A 22,145-nucleotide genomic window follows, 5' to 3' on the forward strand; every position below is an offset into this window, starting at 1 on the left:
TTCTTTCCATACATCATATGATACAAGGCTGATCTTACTACTCAGCTTGTTGAAAACTTCTTTTGAACTTTTTGGACAGATTAGATGTAGCAAATAAAACAGAATCATTTAATAGAACACAGTAAAGAGAAAAAAGTCTGAAAAAAAACTTTTAAAAAATTAAAGGTAATTTGTCTCCAATCATTGTACAACTATTACTTTTATTTTAATTCTCTTGTCAAGAAATTCTACTTTCCATTCTTCTGTCTGTGTGTTCTTACAGTAATGAACCCCAGAAGTGTCACAGCTGCTGCAAACTAATGTTGCTACAACAAAGACCTAGCAAGTAATACAGAAGAATTCCCAAATGTTTTACTTACCCTCACACATCTAATACATCACCACTGAAATGTAGCTGCTTGCAGAGAAGGAACCTAGCAACTTTTATCAACATCTAGCAATATACAAAGGTTTAAGACAGAAGATTAAAGAATCTCTTATTAGGTGGAATTTCTACAGGAAGTTTAATTTTAATTACCTAAGGTAAAATTTCATCCCGGAGTCTTAAAAGATTATTCATATATAAAGAACAATGGTATTTTTAACACCCTCAAGCTTTTGAGAGCATCAGAGTATATTCAGTAAGCAAAGGCACATATTTTGGTGCTGAATGAAGCAAGATGTCACTGTGTGGTCACACACACCCCCTCCCCCCCTCCCCCCAAATCCTACCACATCCTAAGAAGTCCTCCAAGTATTGCTTAGCTGGTAAGATCTGACTTACAGTATTGCACAAAGCTATTTTGGTGCTATATATGTAAGGCCAAACACTGAATTTAGTTTTCTGTTCTGGACAGAGTATTCTAACTGAAAGAGGGAAGGGAAGGGAAGGGAAGGGAAGGGAAGGGAAGGGAAGGGAAGGGAAGGGAAGGGAAGGGAAGGGAAGGGAAGGGAAGGGAAGGGAAGGGAAGGGAAGGGAAGGGAAGGGAAGGGAAGGGAAGGGAAGGGAAGGGAAGGGAAGGGAAGGGAAGGGAAGGGAAGGGAAGGGAAGGGAAGGGAAGGGAAAATACAGAGCTTTCCCATTACCTATCTGTCATTTGACATTTCTCATCTGCCCAGTGAAGGCAGGAACATGCACTTGTTTTTTTCTTGCAAATTTCATTTAAAATTGCTAGGTTGGGAAATCAAGCTTATGTGGCTTGTATGTGCAGGGTTGTGGGGCTGGTGGACATGTGTACATGTGGGTGTGCATGTCTGTACTCCTGTGTTCCTAAACAAGAACTACTAACCCATCGGCCAGTTTCAACCAAGTATGTCAACAGAGTAGCCATCTCATAGAAGAATTATACTGTAGGAAAGAAAATTGCAGTTGCTTAAGAAGTTGCTTTTCATAGAATCCTAGAATCATAGAGTGGCCTGGGCTGGAATGGACCTCAAAGATAAACTAGTTCCAACCCCCCTGCCATAGACAGGGATGCCACCCACTAGATCAGGTTGTTCAGGGCCTCGTATAGCCTGGTCTTGAACACCTCCAGAGATGGGACATCCACAACCTCTCTGGGCAACCTGTTCCAGTGCAATAGTGGGCATCAAGGGCAAAAAATGATTAAGAGACAACCCACTGACTATGAGAATTAATTATGATTTAGGAAATGGACATACAGTGAGAGAAAGAGAAAATTCCGAGTACAACTTTTCAAAGAGAAGGTGTTGTGGTTTAACCTGGCCGGCAGCTAAACACCACACAGCCTTTCGCTCACCCTCCCCCCTCCCTCTCTGGGATGGGGGAGAGAAACAGGAAAATGAAGCCTGTGAGTTGAGATAGAGACAGTTTATTAAGACAGGAAAATAATAATAACAATAATAATAATAATGATAATGATAATAGTATTACTAATAACAATGTGTACGAAACAAGTGATGCGCAATGCAATTGCTCACCACCCGCTGACCGATGCCCAGCCTATCCCCGAGCAGACGGCCCCCCACCCCGGCCAGCCACCCCTATATATTGTTTAGCATGACATCAGATGGTATGGAATACCCCTTTGGCCAGTTTGGGTCAGCTGTCCTGGGTCTGTCCCCTCCCAGCTCCTGCTGCACCCCCAGCCTGCTCGCTGGCAGGACAGAGCGAGGAGCCGAAAAGTCCTTGGCCTGGTGTAAACACTGCTCTGCAACAATTAAAACATCAGCATGTTATCAGCGCTCTTCTCATCCTAATCCAAAACATAGCACCCTACCAGCTACTAGGAGGAAAATTAACTCTGTCCTAACTGAAACCGGGACAGAAGGACATCACTGTGACCCATGACCACTTTGGCTGTTCACCAAATGTAATTTTATCAGCCTAAAAAGTAGGCCTCCAGTTCAATTGCCTAAAGTGGGAAACACTCCTGCAACAGCCTCTTTCTCCACTCCTAGTTTAGGTGTCTAAGACTGACCAAGTGAACATTGTATGTCTTTTCACAATCTAGAAAAGGAGCCTATATAAGTGATTTAAATTAGAAGACCAACTTTTAGAGAATAAAGTCTGGGGGAGAGTGGGTGAATTCCATACTTAGTACTTAGAGAGGGAAATCTCTCATCTCTGATCTCTGTTTAAATAACGTGGCAACATTCACTGGCCTGGGAATTTAAAAAAAAAAAAATACAACTGAAAGTGCAGTGCAGTTGTTTCAGTAAGTTAACAGCAGGGAGAGATTCCTGAGGCTCATGGTGAAATTCCTATTACCTAAAGAAGCCCGTGTATTTTTTCTGAAAGGTATGTTTTATTTCAATTGGAAGCTATGGCTCGGTTACAAGTTATTTCTTTCAAGGTGGGAATTATCATGTGATATCTACTGCTATGTAGTGTGAAAAGTCAGTCAAGATGGGCCTATATGATATTTTGGGAAAATCATTAGTTATTATTGCAATTATTTTTATAAAAATAACAACACTTATAGTCTGAACCTACATATTTTGAAAGAATTTGTCTCAGATTTATCAGTCTCAACATGGCAGAGTTGCAGACTGAAGCAGTAGGTCAGTATTTTTCCTTTCATGATACCAGAATTTGTCTCTTTTGAAAAGGGTTATTTTTTATATAGTTATTCCTGCTGCTCCCAGCAAACACGAGAGTAAGAACTCTGAGTGCTGACAAACCACACTTAAAATAACAAGGCACGGAAAGGCCCCAAAAGCTGCATCCCTGGCACATACCTATAATCTGTCAGGAAGGTTGAAAATATTGAGCAATGACTGTAAGGTGAAATCTGGAAAAAAAAAATATCTGTTTTTGATTTAGATATTATCAACATTTGCTTTGTAGACTAAGGTGGCAAAAGTAAACACCACATGTCTATGTAACCAGACAGAGTGTTAGTTTGTCCAGTAGCAGCTCTGTAGCAATTATTCCATGTCAGAAATATTATATATTTTGTTTCTAATCATTCCTTATTTACAGTCAAGTGGAGAAATTAAGAATTAAAAAAGTCACCACATGTGCAGCCATCTCAGGATGCTCCTTTGAGTGTTTGCAGTGCAGATGGTTTATGTAGCTGTTAGAAATTAAGGAAAAATGCAAAGAAATTTAAAGTAAAAATATTCCTGAAAAGACAATTAAGGTTAGTATATAATAGTACATAATAACTCACATTAGATATGATTCATATACACCAAGATTAAGCTTCTATTTGTCTTCAATGAAAAATAGATTTTCATTAATCAATTAGAAATTTTAGGCAAACATGTTTTTTTCTTATTGATTCTTATTCTGCATCTTCAGTGAAATTAAGAATATGCTTCTCTGTTGAATTGTTTCTGTTTCTTTTCCTTAGATTTAAATACTTGAAATACTTGTGTTACTAAGGCATTGCTTGTGAATGCTGCTGGACCTGGACAGTTTCAATTTCTTTGTAGACTTATGAAAACCTTAAGAATACGTATTAAATTCTCTTTAGAGATTCTTTTCTTACTCAATTTCTTTTTAAAATGCAGCTTTTTTTTTTTTTTTTTTTTTTTGGAAGCAGTTGTAATCACAAACAGCTGTTTTACCTCCACTCTCAAGAAACAGAATACTGAAAGGTGTGGAGTTGGCAAATAGTGCATGACTCAGCCTGATGTTCACTATCATAATCCTAAATAACAATAGATTGACCATAAGGAAGTTCCGTTACGGAGAACAGTGACAGTAAAGCAGAAGAACAGAAAGGAAAGAAGAAGGAAGGGAAAGAGAAAATCCTTTGAAACAAAGAGCACCCTCTGTCCCCTTTTCAGTTTGTTTATTCTTATCTGGAGGGTGGTGCAAGTGGTGAACTTTCTCTGTGAACCAAACATAAAAAAGTACAAAACCTGATATAATTGGATATTTCAGTACGCTTCTCCAAATTTATCATGTCTTTGAGGGCCAAGGACAGCACTTGGGAATCAAATTGCAGATCACACCTCTCTGCTATTATAAGCAAATTGAAGTTTTGACAACTTTTTACTTTTTATTTTAGGGTGGGAGAGGGAGGATGGCTCGTTCTGCTTAACTCAGAAACACAAGGTGAAAAAATTGCCATCCTCTGGCAATGTAATCTTCTGTAAAAGACAGGTAGAAATGCAGCTGTTTTCCATTGAGGACTTGCCTTCTTCGCATTTCTCCTGGACAGTCTGTAGCTCCAAAATAGCCTGTGAGACCTGCCCACGCAATGGAACCAATCTCACTGTTCAAGCTCATAATCTACAAACTCATAATCTACAGAGGTTGCAAATATTGATTTACAGGGAGACTACGGAACTAAGATTTTCTCATTAAACACTGAAATGAATGACCTTTGGGCATGTGGTCACATTATGTGAGCACTGTGCCGTTCCCTTATTCTCACTCACATCCTTGTACCCTGAGGGAAGAGGAGAAAACTGCAGGGAAGGGATTATGATAATACTTGTTGCCTCTCTATGGTCTGAAGCTTGAAGAAGACCTCCTTAGGTCCTTTGTGATCAAAGACAGCTGGGGGCAGCTCAGCTCCATTCTAGCCTGTTGAAATTGTACCTGTTACATTGGAAAATTAAATATGTTTAACTTTAGTCTCAATAGCATTAATGTAAATTACAACATTTGCTATTTAAAATAACTAAGGAGATTATGTGGCTGGTATTGATGCATGATCTTTCACAAGGTTTTCAAGGTTTGGGGGTTTATGAACACAGGATCTTATTCAGATTTTGGTAAAAGTTGCACCTTCTGATCATGCAAGTGTCAATTAAAATTCACGCTCACATATGAATGACTGTAACTTTTCAAGGCTAGAAAGGACCATTAGATCTTATAGTGGCATTTACAGACTTTTTTTTTTTTTCCCCCACCAGAAACTACTCTGAGCTCTACTACTACTTGACTGAAGCTACTACTACCTCTCAGAAAGGCCTTCAGTCTTGAGGAAGATGGTATAGTTTTCCCTGCTTTTCTAGAAGTAATCCTCTCAGTTTGGCATATTCCTTTAGAAACGGACACACAGAAAACTTTCTAACCAAACTGTTAGTAGAAGTTTAGAGTGACAAAATACAAAAAAAGCAAATTTAAGATTAATACGTAGTAAAAAGTATACTGTATCACAGCAACAAAAGCAACCAGCTGTACTGGAGCAATTAAGAAAAAAAAAGTATTAGTCTTTCATAACTCTGAAAGGAGATTTGTAGAAAATAGCCTATTTCTTCAGAAAAAATAAATAAATATAAGGTAGATGCAAGACTTAAAGCCTATTTAGACAGCTCAAAGGGTGGTGAGACTTTGCTTTTCACAAGGACTGGCTGGGGTTTTCAAATGAAAGGAAATGTCAACTCAGTTCTACAGGTATTAAACTGCTACAGCTTTTGTCACTTAAAATCAGCAGTCTGACTACAATATTACTCTGAGTATAAGCTGTTTTCATTTTATGCAAGACCATTTCTGTTAATATGATTTACTGAACTTATTCTTTGGTTCACCTTTCTGTTTGCAGAGTGAGCAATAATAATTCACTCAGCTTTCACTTTGAAACTAATGACAAGGAAAGGAGAGCACATGTTTGAGAGCAGGAAAGCTGACTTGAAAACTTGTAGGGATGTGGAAAATTCCAAATGATACTATTACCATATAGATTAATTGTTCTAATTAATCTTAAGTTTCCATTGTAAAAAGGGGATCTACCCTTCCCTTCATAGGAAACAGCTGTTCATTATATCAGCCAGTAGAAAAACATAATTTAATTACTGTTCCAGCAACTAAATTAATTTCATTTTCAGATGTCTCTCCCCTCCCCAAAGAATATAACATTTTTTTTCCTTAAAACCGGATGAATTTATGAATTTATATAGTCCAATGTTTATGATAAAAATACAAGCATGCACGCACAAAAACAATGTCTATGCAGATAGCTCACAGGCAATTGCAGGAAGCAACAACTTAACTGAACAACATTCTGAGTACCAACATCCCATACTTATGCTGGAGACAGAATAACCTTTAAAAGAGGGCAGACTGTGCTTAGTCTCATAGCCTCCAGTCAGCCTCATCACTCGTGTTAGTTGACTTCACTTCCTTAGGCTGAAACACAAGTCATTTGTATGGTAATATCTGAAATTAAGAAAATTAGAAATGCCCATACAATCTTTATCTCCATTATAAGTGAATAAGAACTTGGACTATGATCTATGAGTATGTAAACAAATGCTTTCTTTAGCAATATCTACAGGTCTGTTGATGATAGTGGTAGTTTTCATTTACCTAAGTGCTTTACTGTACTGAAGTCATGGGTAATTGCTGCTTTCCTCAGTCCCCATGTGACCATTAATAGTGTCACAAGCCAGTTACTCACAAAGTCTCATTATATTTCTGTGGAAACCGGTGATAATATGATAAATCTTACTTTTTTTTTTTTTTTTTTTTTTTGGTAATAGAATTATAATTAAATAACAGCAAGCTTTCAGAGGACACAAAAAAAATTATGTGGAAGCAAATTCCACTACTGAGCATAGAGTATTACAGTTCTAAAATCAGCTTGCTTAAGTTCAATTTGGTGGATGTCATAGTGGGACTTTAAGCAAAAATAAACATTTGAGTCACTTTTTGCTGGAAATTAGTGTTGCAGTCAAGCTGGACTGAATTTAACAGAACCAGGACTTTGTTTTGAAATCCCACTGTCACAAAGCAGAAGGAAGACCCTTTCTCTAGGGATTTTCCATTTCTGCTCAGCAGACATTTGATAGATATACAGAAGATAAAAGGTAAAAAACTCTTTACAGCTCAAATTTTTAGCTTTCAAATGTAAAATTTATCTGCCATTCACTGACATTGACCTTCATCCATATTATGCACACAGGTACAAAATATACAGAAAATATATACTTCACTTACCAAAGCATCTCTGTTGAGCACAGAGGAGCAAATCACATGCATTAGATTAGTCTATGCCTACATGATAGATATTTCTACCCCCAGAATTGTAACTTTGCAAAAGTTTGTAATAACAAGATAATTACAGTGTGGAAAGGCTTTTGGAAGGTACAGTTTCAGAACTGACATTGAGAATATCACCTTACTAAATCCAGGCAAAGTTAACTTTGTAATACCTTCACAATTTCAAAATTAAAACAAAAGTGAGATGGTTTTGTGAAAATTCTAACCTAAGCTTTACATGAAAACTAATGTTTTCATGCAAAAAGAAAAGCATAAAAGTCTGTCCAAAACCTAAAAAGCAATATTCTGTGCAAAGACTTTCTAGAAGGGACCCACAAGTGACTATACTCTTCACATTTTCTTTGGACACTTCTTGAACTTAAATTAGACATCAGCAGTGAATTAGAACCTTTCTAAAAGTTTTGAATTTTTCCACCTAATTGATTCTGAAATGCTCGATTACAGTTTAAAAAACATCTAAAAAGCACATTAACAGTGGTTACACAGCAATGCGGCTTTCTTATGGCCCATAAAGTATTTTTCCAAACTCCTATTTGGATGCAAATTTTGTCTTTGTGTGTTCACGCACATTGATGTGCACGCAGCTGGGGTCATTATACCTATGGTCACTTAGGGTATCAGTGAACTCTACATGACTACTCATGACTACTACATATACCGTCTGTGAGGAGTGATTAGAACAACTAAGTTTTATGACAACAAACAAATAAAATAAATGTGTTAGAATCTGAGGAGATTAAGTACCTTTTTTTTTTTTTTTTCCTGTGAAAATGTATGAATTACATCACTCCAGAAGGAGACAGGTATCAGAAAACAGAAATTCAGTCCAATGCCTAAGACAAGTTGCTGTACTTTGCAGTCTTGGAAAAGGATCTCTTTTGACTAGTAAATGGTTTGAAAATATCTCTATCAACAGCCATAAAAGAACTCACAAGGCAAGCAGAGCTTTAAGAGGAAACACAAAGTCAGCACATTGGGGTCTTTAATGAAATGCTGGATAATGACAAACTAGAACATTGTCAATGTCAACTACTGTGGAAACAGACCAGAGGAAGCAGCTGAGGTGAGGGGACATACCAATACCCTTCAATTTTAGCTGTGCAAACGAGACAAATAGACTCCCTAAACTCCTTGAACAACCAGTGAAGAGCTAGCTCTTCTAAATGGGACCTACATCAGGAACTTAATTTATATACCTTGCATCACCCGCTGGAGGACTCTCCCTGTTGCTTACAGTGAATGCTTAAGGAGACCTACTGGTTAATTTATTTGGCTAAATTAAGTATCCTTTCCACTTCAGCAGCATCCTCCTGAGGCAAACACTCCTGCATCTTTTTCCCTACTGTGCAAATTAAGTGCAGTTTTCAAGTTGGTGTGCAGATTGCTAATATGATTCTTGGTTTAGTATGTCTTTTCCCTACAATGAATACTGGTAGAGATTTATGTGGTGGAAAGCACTGTTTCTAAGTAGCTAGTGCTAATTGTGTTGATTTATACATAGAGTGACTCATTCCCTTAAGTAAGCCTCATAAGTGTCTCCCCTCCCACATTTACTGTTCATTTATCAATGATTAAATAAATAGAAGTAATATCTTGATGTGGGACCATAGTTACCATTATGTGTATTGCTTCACCAGAACGCATTGCCATTCTACTTCTACAGTAGTTCATGTGAGCAAAAATCATGCACAGGATTGGGAGGAGATATAATGATTGTACCAACAATCAGTTGATATAACAGCACTGCATAAAATGGAAAATAAATTCATTTAGGTATGAGACACAGTAGGATTTTCTGAAACAATAGCAGTGGTACAAAAAACAGGTGTTGGCACCTGACAATTTTCCTACCTAATTCTGTAATAAGGAGATCACTCTGAGTACAGTGGAAACTCTGAGATTCCTTGAAAAGCTATGATCATTCATCTAAGATCTCAAAAAGATTTCTTTAAAATCACAACAATCCCTGCTTGGCACTTAAGTAGATACAAAGGTAGTAGCGGGGATTAAGAGAAAGAGTACTTAGCAGTCTAGGTTGAGGGAGGAAAAGGGTAGCAAAGGATAAGTGGAAAGAGCCATAGTTATACTAACGACCAAAAATTATATGTAGTGAACAATGAATAATAAAATGCCTCAGAAAGGGAGCTGCTATGTCTATTTTTATAATAATTGCCATTGTAACAATTCATAAAAATATTAGCTAGTACAGCTTGTTTTTGCTTTATTTTGATTTTTGACTGGATGTTGACATCTATACACAGCAGTGGATAAGAATCATAGGAAGCAAAGTCAGAATAGATATTGTTGGTACAGAGACAGCAGAGGAAATAACTTGGGACACTGTCATATAAACGGCTCATCAAGTACCAAAGAAACATACAAAAGTTTGGAGGGAAAGACAACAGGATCTTTGTCATATTCCTTGTTGAACTTGCTGAAACATGTACATTAACTTTTGAGATTTAGGAAAACATCTAAGTCTTCCTGGAAACTAATGAATCCTGCAGATTTCTGTGATTTCCGGGTGGATGTTGTTCGAATTATATCAGATTTCAGCTTCCACTCAGGAAGTGACTCCTCTACCTAACTGATGCTATCAGCTCTCAGAGGGGGCTTTTACTTCCTCTCCATAACCCAGAGGCCTTCATCTCCTCTTTGCTGCTGGTGCTCACTGTCCACCACATTTCTGTGAGGACTGATGAACTGAATCAGCTGTGCCATAGCTTTGGAGACCCTTGAAGACTTTTCTAAAGTTTCTAAATTAATATACAATAAAGCCAAAAGAATTTACTGGGCATTTCAGAAGTTGTTTGAATGTTTGGCCACTGCATGGCCAGATTAGGTCACAAGGCCTTTCTCCACTTCTTGGAAAAGACAGGCAAAATGATAGGAGATAGGTGCTTCCCTGCTAGTATTTATTCCACTTGATGTATTCACTTACTTGCAATTTTGTGAAATAAGATCAATAACTGTACCTTTTAAGAAAACGCAAAGGTTAATAATAGATGTGTCCAGACATAGATCATTATCTAGGAATGTGCCAAAATGGATTCATGCTTGCATTTGTTTTCAGAAACATTGCTTAGCTTCATGTGCTTAGTTAATCATTTCAGTTATCCTCATTCTCTGTGTGTCTGTATATTATTAAACAAGAACCATGGCATCATTAAGTGTGTCTTAAATTGGTCTTCACTAGCTCCTCTCAGACCACAAAAGCTAGAAGCTATTGCCTAAGAGGGACAAATTCTTGTTTCCTGTTCACTGAGGTCTTAAAAGAAGCACACCATGGGGGCCCTTCCTTCTTTATCCAAAATCCACCTGTGAAATTGTCTTTGCAACATGTTATCGTTGCAAAACTGAGCACTTCTTTTCTTTCCCTGATCTTAGTTGTACCAATAATTAGCTGACTTGACAGCAGACGAGGAGGTAATCATGTCTGTAGCCCAAAGAGGTTTGGCTTGTGGCCAGCTGCAATTTTCGAGGGAAGTATCCTTCTTTGCTTCTCTGCTGAGGAGGTCCAATCAAAAGGCACTTACAGTTTTTTGTGTGGAAATTCCTTTTGCGATGGATTTTGCTTAGACAGATGCTAATCAGAGAATTATAGATAGTGTCTATAAAAAAGATTTCCTGGTCTAATATTAACCATTTATTGTTAATGTTAACATGGATTCTCATACAGATGCTGGTTATTCTATAAATGTGAATCAGTGGCCCACACATAAAGAGCAAGAAGTGTAGTTCCAGTTTCAAATTGACTTTCTGATCAAATAGAAATCTCTCCATGTTTCTGGGAAGTCTTGATATCTGACCACAGACCATTTCTTCTTACTCCTGACATAATTAGGCTACATTCAAACATTTGCTGTGAATCCTGCAATTCAACATGGTCAGATATTCACTCTGTATGCGAGGATCTGTAACATCTTACTTTCTGATCATCTTGGCAGGCTTTATTGTAAATTTAGCCGATGGTTTTCCCAGTTCTAGATGTTTGTTTCCATTTCAGTGTTGAAATAAGCATACTCTGCATTTGTGAAGTACATCTAATTCAGGAGGTAATATCCAAAATAATATGCTACAAAATAGTGATTTTCAGCCTACTATCTGGAAATCCCTGAATTCTGTGGACTGTTCCTTGGGAGGTCTTTAAAAGTCAAGAAAAGCAAATTTCCATATGCTATGGCAGGTACGTTAACACTTCTGATAGTGACACTCCTGAAATGTGTAGGAATTAACAAATCAAAAAACTGTAAAATGTCCTGGCAGAAGCTACTAAAATATGGCTGCTACTAGCATCCAATGAGTAGACTTTCAATGTGTTCTCCTAAAACATTTTGTTGGATGATGGAAGGGTAGAACAATTTCTCTAGGTGTGACGTATTTTTAAATGCTTATTTTATAGTCATCTAAGTAACAATCAAACAGGGAAGAATTTCCCAAGTTACCATTTTTTTTATCGATTTTCTCTTTAAAAACTGCTTTTAGGAATGATGTCTGGATTTAGGGGCTTGAGGTATATGAACCGAAAGGATTTTTTTTTCAGTTTATCTCATATCTTAACTGAAATATGCATTTCTTTCATCAGAATACATCAGTTAAAAAAAAACCTTAAGACATTCTGCAGAAAATGCTGTAAAACTAATCAAGAATCCCACAGTTCAGGAAAAAAAAAAGTGAATTGAAGAAGAAAAGTCCAGATAAGAGAAACTGTGTTCAGGTGTGGAAAGGGTCAGATGGGTCTCTGACACCAACATGGAGATATTTTCTCATAAAATAGAAAAGCATCATCTATAGTTTCCCAATAAAGTTGGCAGAGCTCATTTCCGTGGCTTATTAGCTCTGGAGTACAGCACAGCTGTCAGAGCTGAGAAGAGCAAATGGGCCTGCAAGGCCCAAGCATGGGTCAAAGAGTGAGAGACATAAAGCACGTGGGAAAGGAAGCAGGAGTCAAAGGAAGCAGGAACAGGCAGGGGGTTGGTGTTTATTCTTCTAAGATACTGAAAATATTCAGCACATGACACTGAGAATATTATTCTATTTTATTTAAGGGAATATTTGCTTAGGTGAAGATTAAACTAAGAAACATCTTCTATGGGAACAAGTTCCTGTGATGCATTATTATGCATTGTGGAGGACTACTTCTCTAGAAATACTGGTGGTCTGAAAAAATTACAGGAAGGACAGTTACATAATTATTGTATTTTTAATTAAAAATAAAATTCCATGTGGTCATGTGCTTCCAATCCCTCATCAAAAAGATTCGGTCAGGTAGCTGCAAACAGTTTGCATTCTGATTTTAAGATCTTCCTGCTGTTTCTTCAGAGCTGAAAGAGTTTAGAGGAGCATCAGTGAGCTCCACTGAGCTACTTGCAAAAGCACTGAGAAATAAGTACCTCAGGCTTTATCACTGCTTTCCACACACTGCTTCTCCATTTACAGAGAATAATTTTATTTTTTTTTCTGTAAGTGCAGAAAACACTAACGGCATCTAACAAGGATCAAGGGAAAAATTAGTTCTTTCCCATGTATTTTCTCAATGCTGGTAAAAAAAAAAAAAAAAGCCTTTTTGTTTGTGCTTTTTATTAAGAACACATAAATACATATTTTTAGAATAGCTACTTTCTGCCTTGTTCTGACCCATTCCACTGCTCATTCTATGTTCAGACAAACTGTCACGTGTGCCTGCTCTGATGTTCTGGACAGGGAGCATCGGAGATGGTCATGTGTCTGCCTTGTCTTACTGTGAGCACAGATGATTCCAGTCAGTAAATAAAGAAAGAAATGAACATCAGGACAGGACATTTTTGTTTAATTAGTTTAGAGCATGCTGGTAGGTGAAGGCTTGTAATTCATTTACTACAATGTACATTGACAGTGTGAAGCTATAAAATGAATGTACTTTAGGATCTTTTCTGATTTTTTTTTATGGTGATCCGTGTTTTTCTTTTTTCTTTTTTAAATATTAGCAAAGTAAGGCAGGACTGAGTATGAGTCATAAAGGGAAGAAAAAAAGAGTAAGCCAAGTTTTCAGAAGCAATTCTTGATGATAAATGCTTGGCTTCTGATTACTGACTACTGACTTTTAGGACTCAAAATGGAGCATCCCAAAATCACTGCATCTGCTGTATTTCTGGATACTGTTTCCTGCTTTATTTGCATTAACAAAGAACAATTACACAGGACAAGACTCAGAGAGAAACCCTAAACCTCTGGCCCTGGCAGGGTGTTCCCGGAAATCAGCAGAAAGCTCATTATTTGCCCTTGCAGCAGTGAATGAGGAGAGCTGACAGTGCAAGGAGCATGCAGGACAGAAGATTACTGCTGATGCATCTATGCATGTTGGGAATTGTACAGGATTTTTCTGAATCCCTTGTTATCCCAGGCACTTAACTCTAGCTAAATGCCCTCTTACCTCTCAAAGGAAAGTCCCTAAAATTTTCATCTGGGCCTAGTCCCTGGACTCACAGTACTTCCAGTTGGATTTGGTGCTTCTGAACTCGGCATCAGTTCCATTTATTTGCCTGTACGCAAGAGGATGCATAATTTGGCTGGAACCTCAAAGAGCTTATCATTAGTAGCATGTTATGGGGGAAGGGGTGACTTGTGCCCTACCTGCTCTGCCTTGAGCACATCTCTATCGAGCAGGCGGCTGGGGCTGTTTACTTAAAATTCTTTATGCATGAGGATAAAGTCTAGCTGATTACCCCTATCAGTGGGCTGTGCAATGAGAGTTAAGGTTTCTGATACTCAAAGTATTTATTATGCCTGTTCTAAATTTTTAATCAAGCATCTTAACAACTTGGGTTGGTAATGCCTGAGAGAAACATATACTGTTTGCAGACATCTTGGTATGTATGTCACGTAATTTTCTTCTCTTTTTTTCCATTGCTAAAAGCAATTGCAAAAAGAAGTTTTACTTCTGAACAGCTCATCTGTGCATACTGTTTATATCTGAAGTTGTAATCCTCAGCTTTTGACTGAGGTCTGTAAAGATCATAATCCTGTTTTGTTAATGTTGATCAGTTAAGAGTTCAGACTTTAACTCTGTTGTTGCTATTGCAAAAGCCAATTAGTTCACACGAGCCTCCAGCAGCAGTTGGAAACAAGCAGTTGGAGCTGCTGAACTATTAGAAATCAAATACTGTACCTTGTTATACATGATTATGAAGTTGTGGTTATGTTGTATGTGCTACACCTTTGAATTTCTGGAACCAAGGGCCCTTTATCTGCTTTCACCATTTGCACATGAATTGGAGCTTATCATGTGCACCAGTGACTGGCATTGTTTGTTTGCTAAAATATATTTTTGACTCTGTTCCATCACTGCCCTCAAAGTACTACCAGAAAGAGAATACCTTCAAGGCAGTAGCTCCAGCATGGTGGTCTTCAGCTGAGGCAGGAATTCCCAAACTGCAAAAACTACAGGTTAATTAGATGTTTGAGAGCACTTTCCTGTCTATGCTGCCAGTCCAGCACACAGCCAGCAGCAGCTGATGTTGCTGGTACACTGAGATCTGCACCACCAGTGTGTGACCTGGTAGCCTGAGGTGACCTTACAGTCTCAGACCTGAAGGAAGGAAGCAGATTCTCCAGGAATGCGATGCTATCTTGGAGCTGGAGGGCATTTGCAAAGATCCCCAGTAAGAGATCAGTGATGCCAAGAGGTGGGAGAGCAAAGCTGCAGCTGAACTCACAGCGATGAGTGATACACAAATGATACCCCTGGATATCCACTAAGCATGAGTACAAAAGTATAGTTTGCAGTCATCACTTTGTCTGTGGCAATGTCAAGTCTGTTTTTGATAAATAAAAAAATGGATGTCATAAAAAAAATGAGCCCTGCAAAATAGTAAACAACCTTGAAAACTTTCCTTTTATCTTTCATTTCTGAAGTCATGAGACAGGCTATAAAACGTCTAGAAATATTCCTGGTGAATCTCTTTAAAGTGTGTGTGATGGCTATGCAGGGAGACAGAACATTGATTCAGGCAACATTAATACCATATTCCAAAAAAACCAAGGCTGTAAGCCTTTAAAAACTGTGGGTTCTTTATATCTATATATATATATGTTGGCAAAGGCATTATGAAGGTAACATTATGATGTGGATGCATCATTCAAATCAAAGATTGTACTATGTCATGTTGAAACACAGCACAAGAGAATGTGCCATTTTTTAATTATAATTTTACTTGCTTCTGGGTTTTTCATTTGACATGAGATCTGGTGGTGTGTTTGTTTTGTTTTGTTTATTATTATTTCTAGGATATAATCTCATGTCTAGTACAGTAGGGCAGAACCCATGTGAGGTCTCTCCTACCCCAAAATTAAGATGGTGCCTGTGGGACAAAGAAGCAAATTGCAAGGTATGCAACTGGGAGGCTCGGACCACCCCTTTGCATGCAGGCTTCTATACAGGTGCTACATGAGAAACACCAAGGAGCTTCTCAGCTGGCAAAACAACTAAACAGTCTCCAGACTTTTACTATGGGCTGTCTGGAGGAAGATTGGAGTCAAAAATCAAATGAAGTCAGCTGAGCTTGGCATTTCGCTTCAGCAAGGATCACAGCAGTGCTGTAGTGTACAGGTGTCTTGATCTCCTACGCCCAGGAGGTGCCCATTTTGGGGGGTGATGCAGGGGCAGCCCTGGGTTTTCTCTGTGGGCAGGGGTGAGGAGCACCATGGGACAAAGCACCCTCTCTCTAGTACCAGCTCTCTTCAGCAACCAGTGTTCCAGTGCATAAACAGGTGAGTGGGTGCAAGTGAGGGTATGCATTTCAGTGGCATAGCTAGTAGGTTAGGATAGCACGGTGTAAAATTAAAATGATTTTCTGGCTAGTTGGCTCAGCAATATTTGCTGCTTAGATGACATAAATAAACGCCATGTGGAAATGAGGAAATTATAAGCCTGATACTTTTCCTTTACCTCACTATAAGGATACCCCAGATTTTTGTAAGGATGTATGCAACCTTGCATGTTTCAGGTCATAGCTACTGCACACTCTTACGTGTTGAAACAGCAGTAATCGAAGTGATAACCTATTCTGTCACAGGAGCTTCAGAGATGTTAGCACAACAGTTTATTCCCCTGTTACTGTCAGGTTGTTCATGTCTGCTCTGCTTATATTTAAGCAGCCATACTGCAGGAGCTGGAATTAACTGCATTTTGCCCACTACCTGATATCACAGTATGTAGAGTGTTATAAAAGATAACTAATGGGAAGGTTTCAGTCCTACTGGCCTATAAATAAAAAGTTTGTGTGTTAGGGCAGGATAATTTCTTTTGGCCTTGGTATGATAAAATTATATAGACTAGCCCTAGTAGATTCTGTTATCATATATGTGCAGTGGTACAGAGGCAACTTGCCCCGTCAGAAGGAACAGATGAGCAACGGTCATGCAAAACAATATAAAGTGTGTGAAATAGGATGTCAAATACAATGTATATCTCTATAGCAGCCACTGGACATAGTATATGCACACACAGGTACATAGATACATGCACATGTTCCATCCAGAGGTTCAAATCAGGTCATTCCTTCTGACAGAATCATTAAATCCAGTATCTTAAATACCTCCATAATTTTATTTTCTCCTGGCAACACTTGCTTTTTGACTTTATTCTCCCACTGATATGACAAGACTTGCAAATTCAGAACATTTTTAACACATTTTTCCCTGAGCTTGCATCAAAGCAAAAATGGAGCTTTTGTTATTTTACATTGGACAGCATGGAGGAGGAAGGGCACTTCTACATTATACATAATAAGTAACATATGCTTTGTTATAACCCTATTCTTCTGTTCCAGTCCTCTACACCAGGGTCTGTCAATGAATACCACCTAACTAAAAAAATAATAGTCAATTACAATAATGCAGCTAAGGAAATTAATAATGCTCTTTTAATTATACAACATTCAAGAAGTTACGAATTTCAGCCTATTGAGTGATGATTTGAGTTTCTGTGTAAGTGATCTTCTCAGGTCTGAATGTAAGTTAAAGAATATTGGCTTTTTTTCCCAGCCAAGAATCTCCTGTAGCAAATGGAAGATTTCTGCTAATGGGAAAGGGTACAAGGAAATTGATCATTGTTAAATTGTCTTTAATTAAATATTATTCAAAAGCTTGCCAAGCTAAATGAGCTAACCAAAAGAAGGAATAAACAACATGGTAGAACACCCACTGTTCAGTGTCATTGATATAGCAGAATGGACACTATGTAGTTATCTAATGTACCACCTCAAGTGCTATGAATTCATTCACACAGAGTAATTTATTTGGTTACAGAAAAAGCTTGTAGAATTAACAAATGACTCCTTCTTTCCTTTTTTTCTTTTTTCTTTCTGTTCAATACTTCCAGCACTGCCCTTTGTGCACAGTAAGTGCTACTTGACTTGAAAAGTAAAGAAATGCCATCTTGCAGCTGCCTGTACCCAGGCAATTTGCCATTAAGTGAAGCATGCCAAAGCAAAGATTTCAGCGTAAGGCAGCAGTAACTTGTTGTAGCGTGAGTGAGAAATCTGTACGAGCCTTGCAAAACATCAGTATATTCAATGCTAAAATTAGTGTAAGGGTAGCATGTATACCTGTGCTTCAAAGTGCACCTGATGTAATGCAATTTAGAGTAAAAACTTTGAATAGCCAACTTCAGAGAATTCGTAATGGGTTTAAACTGCATGGCAATTACATAACCACAGGCCTTGAAGGAATTTTAAAAGTCATATCCTCCCCTCTAGTTACCAGGATTTAATTATTAAACTGAGTTTCATTATCATGACAATTCCTACGACTTCCACTGTGCCTCTAAATGTGCTAGCAAAATTTAACTACCAGAAAAATAAGAAAACCTAATATTGTAATAAGAGCTGACTGCAAACATAATGCAACAAAATATCAATTTTCATGTTGCTAAAATTCTTAAGAAAAATGCACATTTTTAAAGAGCTGGGACTACGTTAAATTTTAATGACAGTAACAAGGTACATTGGATTCATGGAACTAAACCTTGCCTTTGCAATAACCTGTAACCAAAAACCTGTACATGATTGCACTTTTAGCAGTGAAAATTGTAATATTGACTTCAGAATACCAAAGTTTTTTACTAAAATTATATTTTTTTATTATTATTATTTTTATAAATAGTAGTATATCTGGTACACTACTTCAGTTAATACACGGTGTCTAAATATTTTCTGTCTTTAAAAAGAAACACAATATCTATCAGCATAAAAGATTCATCTCTTCTAAACATGGTATACTCTTTAAAAGCTTTGTAATGTCAAATCCTTTCCCAAAACACTGCAGTTGCCAAGAATGCTATATACTCCTTCATTTTTCTCAGTAATGAAATGCTGAACTTATCCCACTTGACTCTTTTTATTGTAGATTTGTTTAATGTCAGGAGGCTTTTGTTTTTAATATGTGGTTGAACACTTCTGTGCAATGCTGTATACAATGATACATACAGTCTTATTTCTAATAAAAGTAATACTTTCATCTGCCAGGGTACTGGCTTTATCAAAGCCATTAAAAAAAAAATATCACAGAAAATGTCACTTTTATTCTCCTTCCACTGATACTGCATAAAATACTGTGGTTCTAACTCCTAAGGTAGCTTTAAGCAGTGAAACCTTCAAAAAGCTTTGAAAATCCTGACTGTCTCACTTGAAAGCATAGCATTAAAAGTCCTGTCACACGTTGTAATATGCTGTTACAGTCCTTAACATAATGTTACACCCTAGAAATTAGACTTTACATTTCCCATTCATCTATAAGTTTCACTGGTCCAGTGTATGTGCTCTTATATTTTTCCATAAACCTAAATTGATTGATGTTTTAAAAAGTACCCAGCTATGCTGCTGTTTCTAGTAAGGAAAAGGGATAATGGGCCTAAATACGTAATAATTAGCATTAAGTAAAAACATAAGCATATATTTATTTTTCTTGTATTTGTCATCCCATCAGAAGAAAAAAACAATTATCCTATTAATTTTATTATTCAGCCAATAAGAAAGGTCAAACACATCAGATATAAGTGAGAGGGGCACACACAAGCAGACCAGTTTCTATTTGCACTTGAGGTCAAAGCTTAGCTCCACAAACACCCCACCAGAAAAAAACCATCACCGATGAATACTTGTGCTGGCCAGCAGCCTGTAGTCTGTGAGGGAAGAGGCCAGGGCAGCATGTGTGATGCACTGATAGATTTGAACTATTTTTCACTGCGAGTTCCATGTGCACTTTGGAAACGTTGCGCCTCTGCATGAGTTCACCATGTGGTCACAAAGTGTACATTGAACCAGGGGAGAGGAGATCTTTCCAGCATGGCCTTGACCCTACAAGTATAGCCAGCTTCATCCAATGTTTCATACAAGTCTTCTGTTCCTCATGCACTGTTTTTCCTCTGGTCTTTTTATGGGGTTGGTTGGCACAAACTTAAGTTTTCTGAAGCAGACAATTCCCTGTCTGTGTGAAGTGCCTACCACAGTATAACCTCACTCATTATTTGGGTTGCTAGACACAGCAGCAGTAATAAGAGCAGCCATCTGCTACTGGACGTATAGTATTGACTGATACAGAGCATATCCTGCAGCATGTACGCCAAGAAAGATGCAGCAGCAACAAGGTCTTTAATTCTGTTGAAGGAGGATACATGTGCCCTATTGATATTCTGCTCTGATATTCAGGACTGTACTCATTCATTAGCATTCAGGTCTTCTGCTTGCAGACTAGCTGAAGAAAAAGACGTGCTTCTTCTCATCTTTTTGCTGTTAACGTGCAGAAGTTAGGGTTTTCATGTACGTATTTTGTGTGGTAGAAGAGATAAGAACCAGCAGATAAAGCCCAAAGTGTCAGTGTGACGAGGTTCAACATGTCATCCTACGAGTTACGGGACTTATTGAGAAGAGGGAGGAGTAAAGGGCACAGCTGGCTTTCCAGATAAGGTTCTTAACCTTATAAGACCTTTCAAAATATATTGCAAATATGCTGATATTTATTTCTTTCACACAGTGGTGTTTTTTATTTTTTATTGGGACAGAGAGGGGAAAATATTATAGGCCCAGTATCAGTAACCGAAATGCCATTTTTCTTAGGACTATTACAAAAATGAGGAGGTTAGAAGGGTCCGGCTATGGCTGACCTCTGTACACCAGGAGTTCTTCCCATTGCAAGCCAGTCATAATGGTGTCTCCCTATCTTTCCGGTTGCAGAGACTACTCCTTTTCCTGTGACAATAATCTGCTGGAACAGGGCAGGAAAAGACAAACCTCAAAGAGGTGCTGCAGACCTGCCACTTATCTTCCTACCTTGTGTTGACCTCTTCTCTCTGGAGAACACGGAGATTGCAGCTGTGCTCATGAGAATAGTTGTGCTAGAAAGCAGGAGGCTCCTTGCCTTACATTATTGGTTATTGCCCATCTGGTCTGACCCTCAGGCTTTAGAACCTCACAAATGCAATTCCATGAGGAAGGAGCTCAGTTTTGTATTGATAACAGCACTGCAAAATATTCCAAAGCAACATTGCAGAACATGCATGTGTTTTAAAGCAGGCTTAGTGGCAACAGAGACCTATCTAGTAGCAAAATGAAAGCTGATATCAGCATTGCCTTAGAGATAAGTAAGGAATATTGAGGAGGTGTTAGAATAACTTTTAATTAAATGTCTGACTTGGCCTTTTGAAATTATGGGTAGCAGTTATTTGTGTAAAGGTTGTATCAGCATTTGTGGCTGTATATTTGAGACAAGGATCACTACTTGAAAAGGTAAATCTTCACTTTGCATAACAACTGTATTTTAGGTCAACTGACCACGTGCTTATCAAGGATAAGCATGCTGGCATATTTCCACGTCATAATCGTGCCTATTACGCCAGTGACTGAAAGATTAGAAATACATCAGAGAGGTTTACAACATGAAATTGGTCATACATTAATAATTGTCTAGGGAATTACACACACACACACACACACAAAATAAATTAGATGTTGCTCATAAAATGTTAGTTCCTCTCTTGAAATTTTCTATGGGTCCCCTATGCACCTTTTGCGTATACTACAAAACTATCCAGACTTAAAAAGAGAATCATAGTTGTAGGCAAGACTGGGGGAAAATGAACAACTAAAAAAACAGTCACAGCCTTTTCCTTTTAGTGACTTCTGGATCATTTTTCCAGTCAAGTTGACATTTCAATTTTAAGTAGCCCTTTGTTCAAAATCACCAAGGTATGAAACAGCTGTCTTGCAAGGAACAAAAATAAAGAGAAACAAGAGTTTCTGTTATAATAATGTCTTTTATATTATTTGGATGTTGACCTCTCCCACACTATCTCAAACTTCTTTCTTAAATAGATTCTCAGAAAATTATCATGCTGATCCACTACTGGAAACTGTTGAGTTCTTACGCCTTCAACCTGATTATGGATTTACATGGCAGTTGGCAGTGCCTTTATATCATCTGTGTGGTTAAATAAATTTTAGTGCTATAAATTTTCAGCTATAGTGAGGTTACACCAGGAATACTGTATGGAGCTTTGGGTTCCCCAGTACAGGAGAGAGATGGACAGACTGGAGGCAGTTCAACACAGATCCACAAAGAAGCATAGGGGAGTAATGAAAATGCATACAAGGAGAAAAAAAGAGACTTGGATTTGTTTACCTTGGAGAAGAGAAAGTTAAGGGGAGATCTAAATGTCTTAAATGACTAAGGGGGAATTACAGAAAAGAGAGTCAGATTCTTCTCAGAG

General features: G+C 37.9%; 1 long non-coding RNA gene across 1 annotated transcript; it reads right to left on the minus strand.

The window, feature by feature from the left end:
* Positions 1-1,795: 1,795 nt before the first annotated feature.
* On the minus strand, positions 1,796-21,799 carry LOC310894285. Its single transcript, XR_014579740.1, has 5 exons — positions 20,710-21,799; positions 19,539-19,737; positions 6,447-6,529; positions 3,181-3,233; positions 1,796-2,150 (listed from the first exon to the last, which is right to left on the minus strand). It is a non-coding gene; the product is annotated as an uncharacterized lncRNA (long non-coding RNA).
* Between the last annotated feature and the right edge of the window lie 346 nt (positions 21,800-22,145).

The sequence above is a fragment of the Anser anser genome (genome assembly GCF_964211835.1).
Source record: "Anser anser genome assembly, chromosome: 2".
Lineage (NCBI taxonomy): Eukaryota > Metazoa > Chordata > Aves > Anseriformes > Anatidae > Anser > Anser anser.